We start from the raw sequence: 14,143 nt of genomic DNA on the forward strand, positions 1-14,143 counted from the left end.
TATTCTTAGAGACACTAGGATGGCTAATGTTCTTGATTTCCAGAACTTACTTTATTATGTTTTGATACGTACATATGGTTCCAGACTTCTATTTTGATATAATTCACAATGACATTCGAAAGGTATTTGATATGACTATTGTCTTGATTTGCAAATGATGGTTCGTTTTGATTATTCCATTGAGTCTCAGATATGAATTAAATTGCATATAGTTGCACACTACTCTGCTCGTGCATGCCTCAATATGTCTTTCACTGAGTCCCGGGCCAGGACACGTTTTCGTGTCACAGTTTCACTGCATTGTTCACCGAGTCCCTCACTAGAGGGCCGGGACGCGTTATATATATATATATATATGATACGATGATGTGATGATATGATGATATGATGATATGTTATGGCGGCTAGGAGGGCATATGATGACTTTATTCACCGAGTCCCTCACTGGAGGGCCGGGACACGTTATATATATGATATATGATATTGATATGCATGATTTTCATTTCATAAGGCAAGTGTATTGATGTTTTAAAAGTCATACTTGTTTCTGGTAATCCCTATTTCAGTTATGATCCTTTTTACTGAATTTCATGCTTTAAATACTCAGTACATATTCCGTACTGACCCCCTTTTTTCGGGGGGCTGCGTTTCATCCCCGCAGGTACAGACAATCGGTTTGGTGACCCTTCAGCATAGGACTTCTACTTAGCTGTTTTGGAGAGCTCTGTTGTTCCGAAGTCTAGACTTTTGGTTCAGATCTTATGATGTATATGTATATGTTTATCCAGGGGTACGGCGGGGTCCTATCCCGTCATATTACACTGTTAGTACTCTTAGAGGTCTGTAGACATATGTGTGAGTTGTGTAAAAGTTCTGTCCAGCTGTGTCTATACGATGTGCTATGGATATGTTTGTCTGTAATGGCAGCCTTGTCGGCTTGCATATGACATGATATTAATATGTAGTGGCAGCCTTGTCGGCTTGCGTATCCTCTTATGATATGATTAGCTGTGACTCCTCAGGAGACTGTGTATCTGAATATACGTATATGATGACGTTATGAACCGTTGGAGTTCTTTTGTAAGCTTCCATATTGTCCGTAGATTCAGTTTGATTACATGTAACAGGTTCGTATACGGGTGTCCAGTTCGGGCACTAGTCATGGCCCACGGGGTTGGGTTGTGACATTTTAAAATAGCAGAAATGCACCTACCTTATACAAAAGAATCCAGCTAATGTGAATTGAATCCTCTACAAGATCCTATAGTCACTATGTGAAATGCCAACTCTGATCAATTACCAGTTTTTAGGCTAAATGACAATACTATGAAAGAATTATGTCTAACTGCAGGGTCTTAAGATGGTAGCTTTAGCTTAGTTTCATTCTCAAAATTTAAGAAAATAGACCCAAACACTGATGTAGAATCAAGCACGATTCTAAGAGGGCACACAGAGTAATCAATATAGACTTAGCAACATAGTTTTAAACCATTTTAAACTAGTTTTAACCTTAAGCTATTTCAAATACTAATTAACAGGTCTGTAAGTTTAACAAACCATCCAGGTTTCAGTCAAGGTCTGTTGTAATCAACTTCAGCCATTTCTAATTCCCCAAAATCACCTCAGCATATAGCAAGTACAACAGACTAACAATGGAATCTCCAGGACACCATAAGCTTGTTCTATTTCCATAACTTCCAGAAAAGGCATCATATACAAATAGGAACCTATGCAGATCACAGTGGGTGCGTAAATGCTATCCTAAGCTAGAAATGAAATGCCAAGTGTAACATGGTTCAACAGTTGGCAAGGAAGAAGAATGCAAATGAGACAATCTTAGATTTCACAAGCAAATGACAAGGGGAGGGGCATCCCAAAAGAAAGTATCATACTCAATCTTTTAAACAACCTTAGTCCTAGTTTAGATTCCCTACACCTAGTTTATTAGGTGATCATATTACGTAAAGAGAACCAGGTAGTCCATAAGCAATACAAGTGCAAAGCACAGGTCATAGGTGACAACCCAATCATGGACATTGCAAACTAATAACCAATATGGGACAGGACAAATGGTCTGTAAGTCAACAGCAAATCAGAGGTGAAAAAGAACTTCAAGTAGGAAGAATGACAGGTTTCAAGAAACAGACAAGGCTAGGTGACTAAACATTATAAGTAAATCAAGTACAAACAGGATCACCTAAGCATGGTTTCAGTTTTAAGATTCATTTTAATCTACTAAGTAGTCATGTCAAGCAAAGGAACTAAAGAAGCTATAAGCAATATCAATGTAAGGCACAAATGGCAACTTATGTGGACACTGCAGTCAAGTTGCAAACAGGACATAAGGTAAAAAGAAGATAAAATCACTAATAACACCAATCCTTTCCTTACAGTCATGAAAATCAAGTGACAAAAATAAGAAGTTAAAGTACATTTTAGAAGCTCTCAGCATCAATAGGCTCCATTTAGTCTCTAATTTTCAGACTTAGGATGAAACAAATTAGAATTACAGGTTTCAAGGTATCTTATGGTCACATTTTAGCATCCTATGGTCAAAACAGGTTTATTTTACGACTTTTAGTCCTTAAAGGCCACACTTGGCTAGTCACAGTCTCAATCTCCAAGAGACAAGTTCTGAGGAGTGTCAAATTATAAATTGAAGCAAATAATAACATTCAGAGACAATATCATCTAAAATAGATCACAATAATCCTCAAACAATACCTAGATGAACACAGTTTGGTCTAGATTTTTGATTTCAAGGTAAGTTTCCATTTTTTAGTCACATGGCTTGAAAATTTTCCACAGACATCATACTAAACTACATAAACTTTAAGGCAGGGAGCTTAAAGGTTGTATGACCTCTATCCTAAGCCATGAAGATGCACTAGAGTCAAAAAACACATAGCAGATTGTACAAGAAGTTAAAACAAGTTCATATTTTAGCTTATTTTTAAGATAAAAAAGGGACAGAGTTTCCTTTCAAAAAAGTTTGGCACCTTTAAAGCTATCTTTCAAGTTCTAACTATGCAAATCTCAGATAAGGCAAGCATAAATTCCCCATAGAATGATGAAAACTCATTTTTAGCAGATACATACCTCAATCTTTAATCAACTTCTCATAACAACTCTTGGGTTTCAAAATCTTTATAAGATAGACACCAAATTCCATTTTTATTCCTATTAAACTTGCTCAAACCAGATAGCAAGTCCAGTCAAAGCTATTCAGTTTCCATTTAGAATAATATAAACACTTAAGCAGTTTTCAAGACTTCAAATTAACAAAAACTAGATTATAATGATGAATTAAGATCATTTTCATAAGAGAAAGCTGTAAGTGTGCCAATCCAAATCAAACTATCAAGTACTAGGCACTAGTGTATACCATTTTAACAGTTTGACAACAGAGAAGGTAATAGACCCTAAACTCAAACCTAAAACAATTTCAAGATGTCTGATCTTCTAAGCAACACTTCATTCAAGGTTTAAACAAAAAAGCTTCATGATTTATTTTTTGAAGGAAAGAAAACAGTTTTCAATATATCAAAACAAGTGTACCCTCTTAAGCAACTAACAGAGAATCAAATCCAACTACACATGGGCAAAATAAAGTCTAGGAACTGAAATAAACATAGAAGTAATTCCCAGATTTCACAACAGCTATGTCTCACTCAAAAATCAAGTTAAATACTCCTATCCTATCAAAACAGTCTCTAAAAAAACACCACAGCTTCAATACACAAAACTAAAAAGAAAACATGATATTACAGTTTCAAGTATAAATTATAACCAACTAAACTTTTTATCATAGAATCTAACTAACTACCCTTAAAATAAACTTTAAGAAAACTTAGACCCCATATTCAGTCATTTTCTTTCTATTCTTCAAACTAGTATGTTATAATACCTGCTTAGCATAACATTATCCAACACTTAGTTCATTTTATGACTTTGAATAGCAAAAAAAGCAAAGAAATAACAATATTAAGTACTAGACTAAGCATTCATGGCATTTCAAATAGTAAACAAGTTTAAACAAGGATTAATCATGACTGAAAATAGGGAAAAGCGTTAGAATAAGATTTACCTTTTATTGGGGAAACCTAAAGATCAAAGAGGAGGGGTTAGATCAACACTTCAACACCAACACTTAAACTTTTGGAAAACAACCCTTTTCTTTGAATTTTTGAATAATATCAGTATCTCTAGAATAGTCTTAGTAGAGTATGTATTTGTAATGTTCTTATGTAGTATAGTAGTGATATATTAGCAGTGTTTTATAGTATATAGGTGGTATATCTGGTAGTATATAATTAATAAAAGATTTATATGATTCTTTAACACTTCAGATTTTTCTGCCTAGCCAAAAAGAAGAGGATCCCTTCGAATGGCCATTTTCTTTTTATTTATAGGAGTAGAAATAGGTCTTAAGGACAAAAATGGAAAGGAAACAAATTCACAACAGAATTTCCCCCTAATTTGAAAACCTAATTCCAAATATTCAAATTCCCAATAAAAGGCAAGCAAATTCTTCAACAAATTTGTACTAATTGTACTACTACCAATCAGAAAATTACACATATCACACAATATAAAGAATTTATAACACAATATTGTTACATCCCGTATTTTCATGTGTTGGAAAGTGTGCGAGTTAAATGAAATTAGTAATGGAATCGAGGTTATCCCCAAGCTTATAGGTTGTTAGAGTAATGGTACAGATGTGTTGTAAATATTAGAAGTTAAACGAATTGAAAAAAAAAGGTTCGTCGAGGTTTGATATTTATTGAATGAAATGTGGATCAAGCTATAATATCCCGTATTTTAGGATTGGGAAATTGAACCGTCCAATATGATTAATTTACCCGAATCCAGAGGGCTTGGTCATATTCAAACATGCAAATAAGAGCTCGGTGTATAAAAGGATAAAGTCCCGAAAATATTTAAGACTCAAAAGTGGAATGATAGGGATTGGAGATAATATTTTATGTGTGGAAAATAAGGTTATGGACTAGTGTTATATCACATGAGTGTATATGAGTACTATTTAAGTCGATTGAGATCAAGAAATTAATTATGTGTGTAATTGACTAAGTGTTGGATTGTAGTGGAAGATAAAAAAGAAATTTAATTAACGTTATTTGGGTAAGTGTGTTGTGAATGCAATCCACGTGGATCCATCATGCAAGTCATATAAGTGACTATTCATATTTCCAAAGATCTGTGGATAACTTTCCACATTAAAGGATAAGATCCCAATTAGAGATAATGTGATAAGGCGGGACAATGTGTACAAGAAAAAAAAAAGATATTTCATTTTGGTGATCTTGTTCCCTTAGTGAGAGATATATTCCTTAAGAGAATTTTTTGGCAGCAACTTCCTCTTCAAGCTAGCAACGTTATATACCCTTGATACAAAGGATATTTTCCTCACAAATGAGCCCTAAGTTCGTCGATGAAGCAGCAAAATAGAATAACGACATAAAGGTTATGTCGAGGTCAATTACGTGATTCATTACGTCAATTTCCTACGGATCATAGCGAGTCTATGATTTTTTCAAAATAAAGTAAGGTGGAAGAAGATTAAATCTTGGCATATATGGTAAGAAATTCTCTCTCCTAGATGTATTGGATTTATCCAAGTCATATCTACATTGCTAGATGAAAGAAATACGAAGATTATATCGGAGATCGGATAAATTGGTGTTGTAGTTCGGTGGACTATTTTGGGAGGTTGTCCTTATGAAATTATATGACTGGAAATTAATTGAATAACCTGGAGGTGTTGTTGTTATTGATAATATTGTTGAGAAATTTCGGAATGAAGATGGGGTTTAATACTATTGTTTAATTGACAAGCCGAGCTTGCCGCTCGTCGCATTATTGTTTGAATTATTGAAACTATTTTATATTGTTGAGGGGATAGATCGATGGGATTAATTGTTGATGTTGTTGATATGGTTATTAGTATTGTTGTTGATGATTTGGCCGAGTTGAATTCTCGGGGTTTGTTGAATTTCTAAACGAAATGTTGTCCAAATTTCTATAAATGACGTGGTTGCTTAGGGTTGGATTCCTAAGTACCATTAGCTAATGTTTGGTATTTACTGACGTTATTGTAGACCTTGGGAAGCCCGAGACTTAGGTGTGGATTAGCTTAAGAGGCGGACAAGGTATGTAAAGCTATCCCTTCTTTCTTTTGGCATGATCTTTATGAAACAAATAGACGACGTGTATATGACTCCAAAGAAGCTCCTATTCTTAGAGACACTAGGATGGCTAATATTCTTGATTCCCAGAACTTATTTTATTATGTCTTGATACGTGTCTATGATTTCAGACGTCCTATTTTGATATAATCCATTCGAAGGGTACTTGATATGGCTATTGTCTTGATTTTCAAATGATAGTTCATTTTGATTATCCTATTGAGTCTCAGCTATGACTTAGTTTGCATATGGTTTCTCACTACTCTGCTCGTGTATGCTGTTAATGTATTTTTCATTGAGTCCCGGGCCGGGTATATTTTCGTGCACAGTTTCACTGCATTGCTCACCGAGTCCCTCACTATAGGGCCGGGTACGGTATAAGTCCCGGGTCGGGTATGTTTCCGTGCACAGTTTCACTGCATTGCTCATCGAGTCCCTTACTATAGGGCCGGGTACGATATAAATATATATATATATATATATATGATATGATGATATGATGATGTGATTATGGCGGGGGGCTGCGTTTCATGCCCGCAGGTACAAATACTCGATTTGGCTATCCTCCAGCTTAGGATTTCGACACAGCTGTTTTGGAGAGCTCCATTGTCCCGGAGCCTAGACTTTTGGTACAGATCTTTTGATGTATATATATGCTTATCCAGGGGTATGGAGGGGCCCTGTCCCGTCATATTTCACTATCAATACTCTTAGAGGTCTGTAGACATATGTGTGGGTTGTGTATAAGTTTTGTTCAGCTGTGTCGATATGGCTTACGTATGGTATTGACATGTTGTGGCAACCTTGTCGGCTTGCGTATGGTATTGATATGTTGTGGCAGCCTTGTCGGCTTGCGTATGGTATTGATATGTTGTGGCGGCCTTGTCGGCTTGCGTATCATATTATATTTTGATTAGTTGTGACTCCTCAGGAGACAGGTTATTTGGATACCTATATATGATGACGTTATGAACCTTTGAGGTTCTTTTGCAAGTTTCCATATTGTTCTTAAGAATCAGTTTGCCTATATTTAACAGGTACGCATACGAGTGTCCAGCTCGGGCACTAGTCATGGCCCACGGGGTTGGGTCGTGACAAATATATCGAATTTATATCCTAAAATACAAATAAAAATAAAAAAAAATTGGCAAACTACTAGGATAGTACAGCTAGTCATCAATAGGATAAAAACCAGTATCTTCCAATGTCTAGATTGTACAAATAGGATAGAAACCCCTAAAATTGTACTCAAATTGTGCAGAAGTTTTTGGGAAATTGCCCTAGATCCTCCGTTTTAGCACGTGATGCACAAGTTGGCCAAGGGCTCAAGGCCCTGCCCATGGCAACCACATACTCAGAAGATCCGAGCAACATCCTAACTAAACCATTAAATTCGAGTCCATTCAGTGCGATAAATACGAAAAATAACCTAGGAACGATGAGAAAACAAGACAAAGGGCAAAAGCCCTCAAACATCCAGCGAGAATTAGCGTAGAATCACCACGAATTGGCTGCAAATGAAGGAAACCCTAAGTCGCCTCTACAATCGCCTGAGAAGAGAAGGAATGGACGGGAAAAGAAAAATGAGAAGTGGGGGGGAGGGGGTGAAAGTTTTATTTTATTAAACTCTCACTCCCCCTTTTAGTAAATTCCCCCCTAAAGTTTTTAAAAGTTTTAATTAACCCCTCCCAACATTGTACTCATTAACAAAAAAAAAATATATGCTCTTTAAAACGTATTCGTCTAAACCTTCCTCGTAAAATAAATTTTGACGAAAACAAGATTTATAATACTTAATTTTAAAATACAAGTTTTAAAACAAGCCCAATATCGATATAGTTCCAGGGAATATTTAAAGATGTGAAAAATGCGGTCAAAATGAGCCGTAATTCATACGTTGCCTTAATTTACAATTTTTCTGAGTTATACGGAGCAGGATACATATCTTTTTTTCAAAAGATATTCGTGAAAGTAAATAGCTCAGAATTTTCTTATAATTGTCAATTTTTATGAAATAATATTTAAATGCCCGATTTTACAATTTTCTCGGGATTTTTGAATTTTTTTTTGAAATAAATTGAAGTAGCGACCGCAAATCTTGATGTAGGAATCACATTCGTATTTCAACGATTGTGGTCATCAACCTCGGAATTACGCTACCTATTTCTTTGCTATATATATGGATGACGACTCAGCCCCTTCGACACGTAGTCATTTAATCCATATCATCATCTTGAGGAATGAAGCTTACCTCGGTGGTAAGACTGACACCATCCCTTTTTGACTCCGGGGAAGATTACTCGCCCGTCGACAGGGTTCACATCTTCCGAAAGGACTAGACTCTATTGAATACGACATTTCGATGCCGATATCAATGCATCGTCTTCAAATCACATAATGTATGGATGAATATTGTGACCACCCTTCGGTTAAAAAATAATCCATATCTTTGCTGACATTCTGTGTCGACGATCTTAAATTTGATGTCAGAATTACACCACCTGATTCAAGTGAGGACAGTGCTTGCCAAATTTAAGATGTCTAATCAGTCATTCTATCAAGGCAAGTCATGCGACGTCTAGGCCGGGGTCTCAATACTTTGATAAAATACTGTTTAGTGGAGACTAGACTTCGGTAAATCGTGATTATATCTTTTTGTAATCTTAAAATTTTTCTTTTATGAAATTCTCTGTGCTCTGCAATACAAACAAACTTCTCAGCGTAAAATAAACTTTACTTAGGGAGCTCTTCGTTAACCTTTTGTATGCTCTTCTTTGCCGCTATTCCTTGAAATTTCTTCTGCACTTTGCTCGTTGTTGTCATCCTGTTTCGACCATCTTAGCAAACAAGTTAGTGTAAAAGCATCCATGCTTGTTTGTTCCTGCATCCACAGAAAAATTCATCAGTTTCCTATATGGTCGACTGCTCTCCCAACACATAGACTTTTTTCGTTCATACTTTGGCAGGAAAGAATGCTCGTTTTCCTTAAAAATTTATTATTTTTTAGCAAAGTTGAAAATTTTTTGGGCGATGATTTTGGAAAACATATGTATTTGGTATTTTTTGAAAGTGATATATTTATACACAGGCTTTTAATTTCATGACATTAATTACTCAAACAATGTCTTCCGTCTCTTCTCCTTCTTCTTGATCTCGACTTGTAAAATTTTCGAATCCCTTTCGCCCAGTTTGTATACATCTTTGTACCAACTCGAATTTCGCTATGTCGAAGGAATTTTTGAGACCCTCTAAAAAAAAATCTGCTCCAGTGTAAGTGTGTACTTGTCAATTATGAATCTTACTGCGCCTGAGGAATTTTCGAGATTCTTGTCAAAAGTTTTGCCCCAGTGTAGAAGCTTTAATCCGTTCGTTCCTTTGAACTAATATATTTGACGAGTTTTTGAGGTCCTCTCAAAAATTCTGCCCCAGTTTTCTTGTGGGGTTGCCTTTATCTCTCTCTTGCTAGATCAATTCTGAGATTTCCTAAGGTTTATTGGGAATTTTGTTTGGAATGATCGAGCTCGAGAGAGCCCCTACGTATCCCGTTTCGGGAATCAGGTCGAAAAGTAGTTCAAGGTAAACATACTGGAATTTTTGGTGAGACCCAACTCAATAGAGCGCCTACGTATCCCAAATGGGAATCAGGTCATAATGTAGTTCAGAATACATAATTTTAGATTTTTGGTTTAAAGTGCTCGATAGGGAATCAGGTCCTCACATAGTTTCATACATAATTTGGATTTGGTTTTTCTAAGAGAAAATGCGAAAATTACAAGCAAAAGAAATGCAATTAAAGCAACATAAACTATAAAAATTTTGAATCTTTGTAGCCGTCTCCTTCTTCACATATAGTATCTCTTGATGGCATCTGAATTTGTTGCTCTTGGCCACTCCTGACCATCCATTTCAGCAAGTACCACTTCTCCTCCTGATAGTACCTTTCGCACCATATAGGGCCCTTGCCAATTTGGTGCGAACTTTCCTTTGTATTCTTATTGATTTGGATATTTGTTTGAGCACCAGTTGCCTAATTTGAAAAACCCTGGTTCTTACATGCTTGTGACAAATTCTGATCGAACAATACCGAGTTGGAATGGATGATATAAGACACGTCAGAATGATACTTCTTCAATATTAAAACATGGAACACCGGATGAACACATACCAAACCTGGTGGCAAAGTAAACTCATAAGCCACCTCACCCGCACGACGAAGAATCTCAAATGGGCCAATAAACCTCGGGCTTAGCTTGCCCTTCTTCCCAAATCTCATCATAACATTCATTGGTGAAACCTTCAATAGAACCCGATCACCAACCATGAACTCCTAATCATGAATCTTCCATCCACATACTCTTTCTGTCTACTCTGAGCTGCAAAAACCTTATCCTAAATCAACTTCACCTTGTCCAAGGACTCTCTCAACAAGTTGGTACCCTAAGGTCTCACCTAAAATGCATCAAGCCAATCAATTGAGGAATGAAATATCCTAGAATACAAAGCCTCAAATGGAGCCTTGTGAATACTCGAGTGATAACTGTTGTTGTAAGCAAACTCCACAAAGTGCAAGAACTAGTCCCAATGACCACCAAAATCGATCACACAAGCTCGAAACATAGCCTCTAACACCTGAATAGTCCTTTCGGACTACCCATCAGTTTGAGGGTGAAACACAGTGCTAAGATCTAACTGGATGTCACGACCCAGCTAGGGGCTGCGACGGGTACCCGGGGCTAGCCACCGAGCACCGCTCGTGCTACTACTTATCTTGCTCATTTAATGGTCTTTTATCAACTTTATACTCAAATTGTAGGAAAATCATATTTTATATGGAAACATAAATACTTTTTAAATACATTTGCCTCTCGGCCATCAAAATAATATATACATATAATAGCATCTCGTGAGACCATCTAACCCACACTACGCATCTACGAGCCTCTACTGGAGTACTAACCATAAGGACGGGACAGGACCCTGTCATGCCTAAAAATACATATACAAAAAATAATCATCATAAGCACCTCCGAACAAAGTAGTGCTTTCAATCAGCTGACGGCTACTGCTGGTTTGGGTCAAGCTCTCCTCCCTGTCTACCTGTGGGCATGATCACAGCGTCCAAAGAAAACGGACGTCAGTACGAATATTGTACTTAGTATGAGAGGCATAAACAAGGAAATAGGACAATGATGTAAAGAAGATACTAATATGGAACATCAGAATTTAACTGTCAAGTATAAGAAAAATAAGTCATACTGTCTTACTCATGCTCATCATCGTATCATACATGCATAATGTATAAACTGCCCGTCCATATCGGATCGGTGTGATAATCATAACATGAGCCTGCGTCCAGGCCTCCCGCGTCCGGGGTATCATCTCATGCCGCCCACTAGTGGTGTCTGCCCATGCCATTTGGCCATGGTGTATCGTATAGCTGCCCGCCTTAGCGGTGACTGCCCGGCCAACTAGGCGCGGTGTTATATCATCATCATACATGCTCATCATAATATGCTCATCGTAACATACTTATCATAATACATGCATAAGGCTTATGAACAACTTTAATTTATCGAGGTGACGTAAGGTCGTGATCCCTCGATTTCATTATGGAGCAAGTATTGACATCCTGCCTCACCTTGAGGGAACTAGCATATAAGGTGAGTGTGAGCAATAAATATCATCATGCCATTTTAGGTTCATCATATCATATTTCTTATCTTATGTTACCATTCATAGATGTAGGCGTTTTAACTTTCCGGAAGATAGGAACCCATGAAGAGGAGGAATGTCACACCCTAACCTTACTAGGGTGTGATGGGCACCCGACCCTTACTTAGGGCCGAGCGAACCCTCCGACTCCTATTACATACATAATCTTTCGGACCTCTAAATCAAATAAACATGAATACATAATAAAGCTTTCCGAAATATTCTTTTATTTCTTTCAAATCAAATAAAATCTGTAACCATGTAGAACTCATATCATAATACAAACTGACACATCAGCTGATGGAGCAGCTGACAGACTGACTCCCAATACCCCGACTCTGTCTGCAAAGTCTCTAACTTCGAACAAGACATCATAGCATAGTACTCTGACTCGGCAACACTCCAGAGCAAATGGAGCTTGCCAACTCCGCTGGAACATCTTCTATAATAGCTTCTGCTCATCTGGGTGTACCTGCGCGGCATGAAATGCAGCCCCCGAAGAAAGGGGGGTCAGTACGAGTAATGTAATGAGTATGTAAGGCATGAATAGTAACATAGTAAGGGATATAAATATGAATAATAACAGAACGGAGATATAAGACATATCATGAGATAAAAGAGTAACCTGTACATCTGAGTGCCTCTTAGGGCGGATGCCATGCATGCTTAGCATTCTTTTAAAAACATTTCATTGAAAACACTTCTTTCTAAAAATATATAAATATCTGCAAATAAACTGCCCGACCATATAGGTACGGTGTAATGCTGCCCGGCCATTTAGGCACGGTGTGATCATCATTAGCCCGCGTCCAGACCTCCCGCGTCCGGGGTATAAGCTGCCCACTGCAGTGGTTTGTCTGCCCGGCCGCCTATTGGACGGCGCGGTGTTATACTGCACGGCCATGTAGGCACGGTGTTATTATAAAAAAAAATATACACAATTATAAAGCATGCACGAGAGCCCAAGTGAAAGCCACAACTCTATCGGAGTGACGTAAGGTCGGTAACCTCCGATTTATATTATGGAATAATCACCATCGATATATCTCACCTCGAAGGAACAATTTATGAGATGAGACCAACAACAATGAGCAATTCAAGGAAATCATGAAATAAACTCGATAATCTAGTAATAGCATTAAAATCATAAGCTTTGGAACTTCTAGAATCAAAATCATTGTCATCATGCGCATCATAGAAAATATCTCATCATAGAAAACATCTCATCTTCTTTATCCTTATAAAGCTCACTCATCCTTAGTGTCATAAGAAATTCTTGAACTCATGAAACTTTAACTTTTGAGGGTAAAACATTATGGGAAAATATCTCATCTTTAACATCATAGGAAGCTTTCAAGAATCGTAAGTTTCTAACTCTTGGAAATAACAAGGTTATGGAAACATATGTGGAATCACAACATAAGAATCGTACCTTGAAATCATAAACATGTAACTTTTGAAAATAAGGAAAATGTGGAAGCAATTATGAAATCATAGCATCACAGTCATGCCTTGGAAGAAAGGGATAAGCCTTAACATACCTGTGTCGCGCCTTACTAGCTACACTTATTCGCCCAAACTTGTTAGTCTACATTCAAGAGAGTCGACTTAATCATTAGACTCATTGACATGTACTTGTCTTAGTCTTTCAAATAAACTCACTCATAGTCTGCCGAAATTTCGGCAGCATCTCCCCTATAAATACAACATCCCCGAGAATCTAGCTCGGCCAGTTTAACAACAACAACCAGAGAATGGAACTCGGCCACATTATCAACAACAATACCAACAATTATATTCAATTCAACCGCATACGATCAACCCAATATGATTTCTCACATTCTCAAGTATTAATCCAAAACCATGTTTTCATGAATTTCATCCAATTCCACATACTACAACAATCAAATTACCAAATAAAATCAAATCATCTTTTCTACACCATACCACCCCATTCGGCCACAACAATTACATGCATATTTTCATGAGTCTTTCATCCGTTTCTATACATTTCATTTCAACAACAACAACAACCAACATGTTACATAAAATTAATCCATTCTTCTTGCACAACATCACACACACACACACACACACACACACGGCCACATCAACAACACACATATATGCCATGAATTCCATCCATTTCTATATACTTCAACATACATAAATCATCTATAACATATGTAAAAGAGGATTGAACACATACCTTCCTTTCCACT

General features: G+C 37.0%; 1 long non-coding RNA gene across 1 annotated transcript; it reads left to right on the plus strand.

Moving 5' to 3' along the window:
- The first annotated feature begins 5,216 nt into the window (after positions 1-5,216).
- LOC132614203 (uncharacterized) lies at positions 5,217-7,125 on the plus strand. The gene is made up of 3 exons (XR_009572214.1): positions 5,217-5,602; positions 6,123-6,173; positions 6,750-7,125. It is a non-coding gene; the product is annotated as an uncharacterized LOC132614203 (long non-coding RNA).
- Positions 7,126-14,143: the final 7,018 nt, after the last annotated feature.

This window comes from Lycium barbarum, chromosome 10, assembly GCF_019175385.1.
Source record: "Lycium barbarum isolate Lr01 chromosome 10, ASM1917538v2, whole genome shotgun sequence".
Lineage (NCBI taxonomy): Eukaryota > Viridiplantae > Streptophyta > Magnoliopsida > Solanales > Solanaceae > Lycium > Lycium barbarum.